The sequence below is a fragment of the Lycium ferocissimum genome, chromosome 12, assembly GCF_029784015.1.
Source record: "Lycium ferocissimum isolate CSIRO_LF1 chromosome 12, AGI_CSIRO_Lferr_CH_V1, whole genome shotgun sequence".
NCBI classification, from domain to species: Eukaryota; Viridiplantae; Streptophyta; class Magnoliopsida; order Solanales; family Solanaceae; genus Lycium; species Lycium ferocissimum.
In genome coordinates, this window is record NC_081353.1 from 48,976 (window position 1) to 61,998 (window position 13,023).

At 37.1% G+C, this 13,023-nt stretch overlaps 1 pseudogene; it reads left to right on the top strand.

Moving 5' to 3' along the window:
• Positions 1-9,670: 9,670 nt before the first annotated feature.
• LOC132040908 (glutathione S-transferase L3-like) overlaps positions 9,671-13,023 on the top strand; it is a 9,188-nt pseudogene continuing 5,835 nt past the window's right edge.

Genomic DNA, 13,023 nt, shown 5'->3' on the forward strand with positions numbered 1-13,023 from the left:
GCAACATTGGATAGACCTTGAGTGATGTTTTACCGTTGTAAGTATACAGTGTTTGTGCAGCGTTCAAATGAAAGTACTGGGATTCTCGTGAGCAAAATGATATTGAACAAAGCCAACCACAAACAAAACGGCAAAAGGTATTATTTATAAAACTTAAAGTAATAGTTTTCTTGTTACTTCCATATAGAATCTGACTATTGTCCAAGACTGAAGTGTAGAAGTACAAGATTACCTAGGCCTACTAATCACACACAATTGAAATTAATGTGATAAATATCATCTTAAGTGATTAAGAAATGTGAGGAATGAAGTGGTAGATATGCAAATGCTTATGTTGTTATTATTTTCAAATTCAGTTATATTCGTGCGATTATAATATCAAGAATAAGTCAGGTCAATCAATGAGGCTCGAGAACTTTAGAGGATATTTGTTTTCCCGAGTAGCTATGCAGAAGTTTGACTATAACAAATTGGAATATATTGATTGTTAGGGTAAAAGTATTTACAAATCAGTAACTATATTAGATTTCCATTAAATCTTCATCCAGTCCACTGTCCATAGCTGCAACTTCCACCTACCCATGACTAAAGAATCAGACGGCAGATCATTTGACTATTTGTCTTTATTTCTGAATTCTGATAAAAGGTTTTTTCTTTTCTCTTTTTGGACACAGATGGAGTGATGCGCTGTTGGGGATCTTATTTACTATTTCATCTGGTTTGAGAACTTTGAAGTTACTTGTTGGTTTTATTACCACCGTCTACTGGATCTTTCGATTAGGTTGTTCATTAGTTGGTTTGGTATGATTTGAAGACATAACGGTTCTGTATTTTCAGTATTTGGCCTTATAAAATGCAATATACCAATGTTAAACCTAATTATATATTTCAGTATCGCTCAGTTTTTCTCTTAGCTTGTCGATTTCAGTTCAGAAACGTCGATTTCTTCGGCTTAGATGGAAAAATGTAACTTTGGTTTTTGTCTTTAAGGATTGGGTAGCAAAACCGACAGAAACCAGAAGAAATCTTCATCAATTTGAGAGTAAAGAACGAAAAATATAACAGGGGCGTGTTTATCGATAAAGGACGCTTCAGTGTACTTTGAACTACTAGTCTTTGTGCACGCCCGCGTTTCCATAGCTGCTACTATTGTGTATTCTTTCTTCTTTAGGTGAGGGTTATACATATTAAATTACTGTTTTATAAGTCCACTAAAAAAATATTTGCTTCGCACGAACGTGAAAATTGTCTGCATATATCAGTTTCAAATAAACTGTAACAAAAATATAATGAACAGCCCTTCTTTACTAAAGCTAACTGTTATTTGGCAATCATGACAAGTAATAGAAAAGCTTAAAACTCATAGCGACTCTTCGTCAGTTCCTTTTTGGCGATACTGACAGTATTTTACTTACAATAAATATAAATTTCAATAAATTCCTAAAACCTTACGGCATTCATGATGGCATTTCGTACCGGGCATTTTATTGCACCTTGTTAAAGTCGAGCTTGATTTATTAGCGAATCTGCCGCAGCGAATAAAAACTACAATATGTCGATGAGAAACCTGGACAAATTGTAAAATAAATACTCTCAGAAGGTTGTGCATAATAGGTACCATTTTATTGCACCTTCAGTAAGCACTAGGGACATGACAAAAGTGAATGTCTATTACTTCTGGGAAAGACGTAACAAATTACCAAGAAGAATCATCGAAAGATATCACTGATATTGAAAAATATCAAGGTGATGCGCAGTGAGCTGGAAATGAATCTATTGTGGCTGGTTAGAGGGGGGTTGAAGATCAGGTTGTGTCTACTTGTGGTCACAATCAAGTTGAGGTGAAAAATAATAGCAGCTAATAAGAGTCCTAAAGTCACACATCAAACAGTTAAAAAGAGTGTGACGTTATTGTGTGAAAAATTTGGTGCAGCTGATGTTTCTATTCAGCAGCAGGCTCGTCAAGTTGTGACGTTAAACATAGAGCAGCTAGACTACTCTTAATCAATCTACTCCATCTCAGATCGACGTGCTGGGAATAGTGGAAAAGAGTGTTCTTGTCAAGCAAGTATATTCAGGGGTTGATTCGTTGAGATGTAATATTCAAGTTCTCGCGCAACTGGTGAGAAAAATCTGCAAGTATATATATAGTGGAAAGAAGTATTTCAGATTCTCGCACAACTGGTGAGAAAAATTAGCAAGTAGCGGTATCTTGTCAAGCTAACTAAGGAAGTGCAACAACAGAGGTTGATTCGTTGAGATGTAAATTCACATCAATTCTGTGTTTCTCCATCTAGCTGGGCAGATTTGGAATATGATGGTGGTTGAATCTTCAGGTTAGGAATATTTCAGTCGCAAAAGATTGTCTTACAGAATGCTAGAAATCAAGACTTCAAAAACTCCGAAAAAAATATTTAGAAAGAAATAGAGAAAACTCAAAATCAGATGCTTTTTCAAAACCTGAACGAAGTTCAGAGACAACCCTCAAAATTTATCGCTCAAATCACTGAAAACACACAGAATTATTCATTGAGCACAATTAACCTGAACAAAAAAAGGAGAAGAATCTTGATCTTTAATTAGAAACGTAACGCCTATAGAAAAGAGAATAGCTATGAAGAAACTCAACCTTTTGTAATTTTGAAGAAAAGATTCGTTTGTGCGCATTGGTTTCATAAGTAGATCTTACATGGCTCTCACCCTGTGTTACCTACTAGGGAACTAAGCTTAATATGCAGCAGCACTAACCGAATTTGTGGGCATGGTATAATATGTTGGTATATATGATTCAAGTACGCCATAAATTCAAACTAATGCAGACTGGTAGACAGAGGTGAATTCAGAATTAGAAGTTTACGAGTTCTGGAGACCCTGGCTTGTCACCAATTTCACAACTCATATAGTATAAAGTTTAGGCCAATGCTATTATTTACCTGTACGGTATACAATTCCATCTGCCTGTTGGGAATAAAATAGCCCCGCAAAAATAATATTCACGGTATTAGTTATAAACGCGGAACACTAATTTATGGTTAAATTAGCAAGAATAAAATGCAGCAATAATAACGACACCAAGGTTTTACGTGGAAACCCTTCCGAATAAGGGAAAACCACGGCCAAGAGGAGCAAAACCGATATTACTATAGTAAGGAATTTTACACTCGTGTAGTAACGAGTATAAATACTCCTAAGACCACTACACCCACAAAAGAAAAACACTCTTTTGATTTTTCCCACCTTACTACAATATCACTCACACTCTATTTTTCTTCACAGACTATTTTCTTACACAGTCTATGGTATACCTCACTTTACTCTCACTCAGATGTCTTGTCCGAGATTTTCTTGTGTCATTCCAAATGAAGCTTAGAACTCTATTTATAAGCTTCGAAAACGCGTGAACAAGAACCCGCGTGAACAAGACACCGCGTGAACAAGAAACCGCGTGAACAAGAACTGCGTGAACAAGCTGCAAACAAGAACCGCGTTTTATACGCGTGAACAAGACCACGCGTATTTACTATTCAACTCGGTGGGCCCCACATGTCCGAGGGACCTACTCAACAATTCTCCCCTCCCGACGACACGGGGAAGAATGTTCTTGTGAAATCACCGAGAGCTCATACCAGCCTAGCTTGGAACAAACTTCAAGCTTTTGCCTTGAGACCGCCTTTGTCATCATATCACCGATTTCCATCCGTGTGGATTTTCTTCAACTGGAATCTTTTTGTCTCCGTAGCATCACGAATCCAAAGGATATCCGACATCAATGTGTTTTGTTCTCGCATGGTACATCGAGTTTTGCTCAAGTCTATTGCACTCGAACGTCGCAATAGACAATATACTCCATTTGCCGCAATCCAAGTTCTCAAGGAATCTCGAGCCATATCATCTCTTTGCCCGAAATTCAGTAGCCGCAATATACTCCGCTTCCGTTGTAGACAGTGCGACACACTTCTGCAACTTCGACTGCCATGATATAGCTCCCCCTGAAAAAGTAAACAGATATCCAGTAGTGGATTTTCTGTTATCAAGGTCACCGCCATATCGAATCAGATAGCCCTTCAAAATTATATTTGATCCTCCAAAACACAAGCATTCATCCGAGCTTCCTCTAAGATACCCGAGTATCCACTTCACGCCTTCCCAATGCTCTTTCCCCGGATTTTCGAGAAATCGCTAACAACACCGATCGCATGAGCAATATCCGGTCGAGGCATACCATTGCATACATCAAACTTCCGACGGCAGAGGAATAAGGAATCTTGGCCATTCTCTTTTTTTCCTCCGTTGTTGTAGGACACATCTCTTGCTCGCCCGATGACCAGGGAGAGGTGTGCTAACCCACTTAGCATTCTTCATATCAAGCGCTCTAGTACACATTCTATGTACCTTTCTTGTGACAAATAAAGCTTTCTTTCATCTCTTGAACGAGTAATTCTCATGCCCAAAATCTGCTTAGCATGACCCAAGTCTTTCATTGCAAAAGACTTACTCAACTGTTTCTTCAACTCGTCAATCCGGAAGCATTCTTGCCTACAATCAACATATCATCCACATATAGCGTAAGGATGATAAAGTCATCATGAGAAAAAACTTTGTACAAACACTCAAAGATCCGAAGTCTTCGTAGCCTTGCTCCCCCATGCTCGCATTCAAATTTCTCGTACCACCGTCCGGGAGCTTGCTTCAATCCATATAGTACTCTTCTTAAGTTTGCATACAAAATTTTCTTTACCTTTTTCCTCAAGCCCTCAAAGTTGTTCCATATAAATCTCCTCTTCTAAATCACCATGAAGAAAAGCAATTTCACATCCATCCGCTCAATCTCCAAATCAAGACTAGCAAAACCAAGAATCGTCCGAATGGAGGACATTTTCACGACAGAGAAAATATTTCGTCAAAGTCAATACCTTTCCTTTGACCAAATCCCTTAACAACCAATCTAGCTTTGTATCTCGGGTTTCAAGTCCGTGTTCTTTCGCTTTAACTTTGAACACCCATTTGTTCTTCAAAGCTCTCATGCCCTTAGGCAATTTCACCAACTCATAAGTATGGTTCTCATGCAGAGATTTCATCTCATCTTGCATGGCTTCGATCCATTGATCCTTGTGCTCATCTTCCATGGCCTCCTCATAACATTCGTGTTCTCCCCATCACGCGAGTAATACATACTCATTAGGTGAATAACGGGAAGAAGGAACATGCTATCTAGTAGACCTCTAAGTGGAATGTCCTGCTCATCCACGACTTCACAAGTGTGTTAAGCATCTACCTCATCAATAGCAAAGATCGTTATCATCATCAACATGCTGATCTCGGAACATGATTCGGGCATCACCATCGTCATCGAGCCCACCAACGTCATCAACATTTGTACGAGGGACTTGATCAAGATTAACTAAACCTTCGTAACTTGAAGATTTTATCTTCTCCGCTTTGTTAATATCTTCAATGGTTTGATCCTCCGTGAAGATAACATCACGACTTATGAGCTTATTATCAATTGATCATATAGCCTCGTAACCAAACTCATCAAGGCCATAACCGATGAAGATGCACCGCCTTGTCTTGGCAAACGCTAATTTTGACCTCTCATCTTTAGGCACATGTACAAAAGCTTTGCAACCAAACACTTTCAAGTGGTCATGAAACATCCTCTGCCATACCAAACTCTGTTTGAACATCACTTTGCAAAGCAACCGCAGGGATAGATTAATAACATGTGCGGCGTCAACAATGCCTCACCCCAAAAGGAATTCGGCAATTTTGCTTCGTAAAGCAAACATCTAACTCTTTCCATCAAGGTCCCGTTCATCCTCTCGCTAAACCATTAAGCCGAGGAGTCTTAGAGGAGTCTTCGGTGTCCGATACCCCCGTTGCTTGCGATTCGTCAAACGGTCCACAATATTCACCACCGTTATCGGTACGAATACACTTCACCTTCTTTCCGCTTCTCTTTCAATCGAGGCCTGAAACCGCTTAAAGACACCCAACACTTGGTTTTAGTCTTTAAGACGTAGACCCAAAAGTTTCCTTGAGCAATCATCAATAAAGGTAGCGAAGTAAAGTGCACCACCCAAAGTCCTTGTCTTCATGGACCACACATAAATGCAATGCACCAACTCAAGCAACTCGTCTTTCTTGAAGGAGGATGAGACTTGAAAGAAACTCTATTTTGTTTTCCGGCCCAAGCAAAGCTCACACTTTTCTAATTTAGCACTTTCGAAATTTGACAATAATTTCTTTTTGGCCAGAACATTTAGTCCTTTCTCGCTAACGTGGCTAAGCCTCTTATGCCATAACGTTGAAGAGCTATTGCTCTCAACCGCATTCACGATATCAACACGGGTAGAGGCCGTAGTCCAAGATAGACCACGACGTTTTCGCCACGAGCCACAATCATGGAACCTTTAGTAAGCTTCCACTTTCCGGACCATTGGTACCGACATATCCCTCATCATCCAAAACACCAACAGAGATCAAGTGCATTTAATATCGGGTGCATGTTTTACATTGTTTAAAACTAGTTTAGTTCCAATACTAGTTTTCAAACAAATCGTTCCAACACCAAAACCACCCTAGATACGAATTCATTACCCATGCTCAAAGTTCCAAAGTCACCCGGAGTATAGGATGAGAAAAATTCCTTCCGTGATGTCACATGAGACGCGGCACCACCTCACAACCCACTTGACTCATCACAAGCAATATTTATCGATCCGCATCAAGGATAGTAACAAGATCTTCTGTAGTGACGGCGGCAACACGATTGCCATCTTCTTTCTTTTCCTCCTTATCTCTATTCTCCTTTTTCAAAATCCGGCAGAACTTCTTTGTGTGCCCTTTTTTCCCGCAATGATAGCACTCAATATCTTTAAGATCCTTTCCTCGGATTTGCTTCTATGATGTTCTCTATTTTGAGAACCACGATTCTTGCCTCTCCCCCAGTGTCGGTCCAAGACATCGTCGATGAGGAGGAACCTTGAGATTTTCTTCTCATCTCTTCATTTAAAAGACGCTCTTGGCAAGATCCATAGAGATCACACCATCCGGAAGCGACTTTGATAATGAAGTTCTAATAATTTCCCAAGAATCGTAGGGAACCAAGTAGAAACAAGCCTTGAATTTCTTCATCAAAGCAATGCCATGCAGATAGAATCGGTTCATGATCCCCCGAAAAATATTCGATGATCCGTCATTGCGGAACCATCGTGGTATTTTAAACCCGATTTGTTTTATCAAAAACATCTTGTTGTTACACTGCTTTCCGAGCATACAAACTTTCAAGATGCTCCCATAGGGTCCGAGCATGTGTCTCCCCGTAAATATGGTTCAACACATTATCGTCAACCCAATCGTCTAATAAAGCGCAAACTCGCCGATGCAACAAATTCCACTCTTCATCCGATTTATTATCGCTTTTTATTTGCAAAGACAAAGTTGATGAAAATTCTTGACATAGAGCAAATCTTCCATTTTGCCCTTCCAAATGGCATAATTTACGCCATTTAAAGTAACCATTCTACTAGTGTTGGCTTTCATCGTTTATCACAAATACAAATACTATTTTATTCGAAGACCAAAGTAATTCTTTTCGATGTGGAAGTTCGGTACCGTGCTTTAACCACACGAGCATACTCGGACAAAACCTTGGCTCGATACCACTTGTTGGGAATAAAATAGCCCCGCAAAAATAATATTCACGGTATTAGTGATAAACGCGAACACTAATTTATGGTTAAATTAGCAAGAATAAAATGCAAAAAGAATAATGACACCAAGGTTTTACGTGGAAACCCTTCGAATAAGGGAAAAAACCACGGCCAAGAGGAAAGCGGTGATATTACTATAGTAAGGAATTTTACATCGTGTAGTAACGAGTATAAATACTCCTAAGACCACTACACCCACAAAAGAAAAACACTCTTTTGATTTTTCCCACCTTACTACAATATCACTCACACTCTATTTTTCTTCGCGACTATTTTCTTACACTCTATGGTATACCTCACTTTGCTCTCACTCGGATGTATTGTCCGAGATTTTCTTGTGTCATTCCAAATGAAGCTTAGAACTCTATTTATAAGCTTCGTAAAACGCGTGAACAAGAACCCGCGTGAATAAGATCACCGCGTGAACAAAGATTATCACCGCGTGAACGAACCGCGTGAACAGCAATGTTCAAACAATAAACCGCGTTTTATACGCGTGAACCACGCGTATTTACTATTCAACTCTGGTGGGCCCCACATGTCTGAGGGACCTACTCAACACTGCCTCTACTGGGCAGATGAATGAATTGGCAGCAATGAATAGCCTTGCGAATTTCTATAAATAGTACATTTGCTATTTTCTACCACTACCGAGAGAACAAAAATATGAATAAACCACAATTTAAAAGAAAATTATTTTAAGGAAAGATCCAGCAAAAGATTGTCATAAACAGATAATAAAGTAACTACAAAGTTCATAAATGTGTAACTGTCTATGATTAATAGTAATTGTAAACATCTTGTCACTAGATGATACTCTACCATAACGAAGTAAGCTCACACAACAAAGGCATCACTCCATCTGTGTCAACAAAAAAAAAAAAAAAAAAACAAGAAATTTATCAACACCTATCATCATATCATATCATATTATACTAAAAGTGGGAAGAATCTAAGGGCAAAGTTGAATTACCAAAATGTCCATCAAAAAATTAAATACTTATTCCTATGAATTTTTTGTGCAAAAATATAAATCAACATTCTAATAAATAATTAGATATAAATAGTATATACCCTACAAGTTTAATCTGACAGTTGGAATTCTGAAATTTTAAGTTTCTAGATGCAAATTAAAGAATTTTAAAGAAAATCATGGCAGTCTCTTCCACTACTCATATGAATATTAATACATACAACGTTTCTAAAGCGAGGATTCAGGTTGTTTCCTTCTATTGAATTTAATTTGACAATTAATGTGTATTACATAAAAGAAGAAAAATAGATGAAGGAAAGCTACATAGGAATTCTAAAAACATGAACGAACTCTATATTAGAAAATGAAAAGCCTAAATGAAAAGCCTTTGGAACGGTTATCTTTAATGCATGTGTAAATCACGTTAGACATAAATACATTAGTAGTGGAAAGATACATTAAAACTTTATCAAGTTATTTGAGAAAACTGTCGTCACGAAATGACATCGTTTTGAGACCTTGTTATGAATAGAAAAATAAATTTGCTTAGTCTGTATGATACCGCTCTTACTAGTGATTGTTGTCGTTGTTCGTCTTAGTTTCCAATTGAATCCACTTACTCAAAATTTTGGCTCCATAACTAAAATAAACAAATTGCAGCTCAACTGATTTATCTTAAGTCATCTTATATATCACTATCATTACAACAAAATATGCTTTATTAATTTGCGGCAATAACTTAATTGCCGCTAATTATATTCTAGAATCAATTATTACCGGTAATACCAAACTTTAGCCTTAACAATAAATGTCACGCTAAAGGCTTTTTAGCTTACCATGGATCTAATGGCAGTAACCAATTGCTGGTAAATGTTTTTATGGCAATAACTATCGCCATTAAAAAAATATATCGCTTTACTGTTTCTTTTGGTATAGTGCGTTGTCCTATTATAAATAGCGTACAGATGATGCCACGCAAGACATGTCCTGGAACGGTGGTAATAGCAGTGGCCAATGGAATCTATCTCTTTAATCCATTATGACGATGAAACTTACTCAAACATTTTTACTGATTGCAGGTTATGTTGAACAAGCTGGAGAACCGGACCATCTATCATATAGCTACAGAGAACAGAATGAAGAAGCAGACTTATTAATCAAAGAAGACGTCAGGATGCAGTATAATAAGTCATTATATTTTGTAGTTACTCCTACATTTGTTTTGGCAACACTTAAAACATGCAGGATAGAAATTTCTTTTTGTACAGATTGATAGGATCAACTGTTATGTCTTTTAGAAAAATTTGATACTGATAATAAAGCCTCTGCTTCGATTTTATTCCTTCTTATTTGCAGGTTGCAGAGCTTCTGCTTCTATTTAAACTCCGATTTTGTCTGTCCATTTTATGAGTCATTTCTTTTGGTTATTTTTTACTCTTTTAACTTTAACAGTGACAATATTTTTGCAAAGCCTTTTCAATTTCTTATTACACCCTATACAAGTGAATACCTAAGTGTCAAATCACTTTATCATATTTATCTTATTTCTAATATCTTATTTATTTAGCGATCAATAACTAAGTCATTTAAATATGCAGATTGTTCATCAATTTGAACATGCATGTATTTTTTTCCTTCAAATTTTATGCTACCCATTATACACATACGTTAATATTATCTATACTGTTTGAAAAAATCTGTACCATTCGACATGGAATACAGGTGCGTTGCACATGTCAGAGAACTAACATTATACTCAAAATATAATAGAACATCTAAAGAAAAAGGAACCTTCAATTAAATAGTTTTCTTATTACACTAAAAGTAAATGGGTGAAGTAGAAATGACGTAATAGAACTTTAATGCTTCAGACAATCAAATTTCATTGAATCCAATTAAGTTGAGGGCATTCATACCCTCCAATTAGTTCCAAAAACGTTTCTCATCATAATTATTAGAGAATACATAATACCACGTTTTTAACTTGTTACTCCTTTAACTTCCCTTTAAAATCATCCGTTCATAGTCTTTGGACATGCTTTTTGTTCTTATAAAACGTTCATAGTCTTTTGACATGCTTTTTGTTCCTTTAAAAATTGCACGATGTGTTGTCACTACTTTAAAAAACAGTGATTTTCGACCTCATGAGGTCGAAAACCCTTACCAAAATTTCGACCTCAAGCCCATCACTCCCCTATTTATATAACTAGGCAATTTGTCAAAGCACTTGTAGCCTATGAATGTCGTCATTAAGCTTACGAATGATTCTTTCCTAAAATTGAAATATTAAGAACAACAAAAAGGTAAATTCATGTAAGAATTAAGATATTAGGAATATTCTAATATAAATTAGAAGATTCAACATTGTCACATATCTCAAAAACCTCTAATGAATGATTGGAAAGTTTTTCTCTTAGATCAATTTTATCTTCTACATATTCTCGACTGTTACATTTGTTCCTTGATATAAATAACTTTTCATTATCGAATGATCTTTCTGGTGCGTACACAAAACTGTGATATATTCTCAAAATCTCAACAGCAAATTCAACAGAGAAACTACACTTGAACAATTAAAGTACTAAAGAAGGTTAAAGTGAGAATGAAAACAAAAAAACAACAAAAACGAAGGAAGATAAACATATAGTAGTAGTTAAAATCTTCAATCTCAACAAATTGTCATTGCAGCTTGGAAATCTTATACCCCATACCGAGGTCCCCAGGTGTGCGACGAAGTCAATAATTTTTTCCTACCATTTAACACTCAAAATCGCCTAGGACAATAATATAATCAATCCAGAAAAAAAGGTCAGTCTTGAGTTCTTTCCTATTATCCCGAACATAACGAAGTCTTTCGTCTTATGTTTGCCATGTAACAGTTCACGAAGTACCAGCATGTACAAGTGTGCCCCTCATCAAGTCTTTGTTGTATCGTGAACCTGCAGAACTGTCTCATTGTCAATTTTTTTCTCATAAAAGTTTGGTTGATTATATCTTCCAAAAGAATTCCAACTTCACCTCTGATTCTAAACTCACACTGAGATGTATAATTGAATGTTTTTGCTCAAACAGTGAAATTACCAATCACGTGTTCTTCTTTCGATTGCAGCTTGTAGGCATAGAATTACATATTGCTTTTCAGAATCTGAACTAATTGGAGTTCCATCAGTATGCCTAATGAAAAAAATCCTGAGATAAAATTATGATAAATTTGAGCGAACGCATATTCATAAAATACTACAAAAGAATTAGAAAGCAAGAAAAGTTGGTAAAGTAGAATCGTTGTCCAATGTAACTGGTGAACTTTTGTCCACTTAGATGTTTCTGATATTTGGTACAAATATCTAGATTGAGTGTCATTTGCACTTTACTTCTTAGCACTTTAATCACAGTTTTTAACGTAAATTGTTGTATATGAGCTTATGTTGGTACGTTTGTATGAATAGGTGCAACAAGGACTAAAGAATGGTATTCCGAGCAGTTTTGATAGATTCCGAGGTCATGGTGCATGTTGGTTGAACATTTGGAAGGAAGTTCCAAAGACTTGGAAGGCGAATTTGATGACCATCAAGTGTAGCAACCCCCTAGGAGGATGCTACTTAACGAAATTAATCCATGCTAATTAATTTCAATATTCGTCCCGAAACTATTTTTGCAAAATAGACTAATAACTAAATTAATGTCACACCCCTACCACGAGTATGACGGGCTCCGACCCGTAGGCCGGGAACCACCTGACTTATCCGTTACTTTGAATATTATAAACCATAACTCAAAGAACACACTCGCACGCGAAAAGGCCCAACATAGGAATATCCGATCATTCAGCACATATGTACACATGCGGACCGACAAGGTCGCCACACCACAACAGATATCATAAAGCCAAGGCTAACGGAAAGTATCAAGAGCTCAAAATAAGGTGACAAGGCCACCAATATATTATACCATAATATGAACCGGTGGAGCTACAAAACATCTAACTATACACACACGTCACGAGCTTCTACATGGAATACAAATGATCATAAGGACAATACCAAATAGATGGTAGCCTCAGAAGAAAGTGGAGTGCTCCCCCGAGAACTACGATAGATGACCTACGGGTACGATCCGTCTCCCTCCCTACTGGGCATGAGCGCAAAGATCCACAAGAAGGACGTCGCACGAATAATGTGCCGAGTATGTAAGGTACGAATAACAACATAATATAGATATGAAAGGTAACATGGAATATGAGAGATAACCTGTACATCTGGATGCCTCATAAGGCGGGTGCCATGCATGCTTAGCCTTAAAAAAAACATTTTATACATATACATAGTACCATGCCCG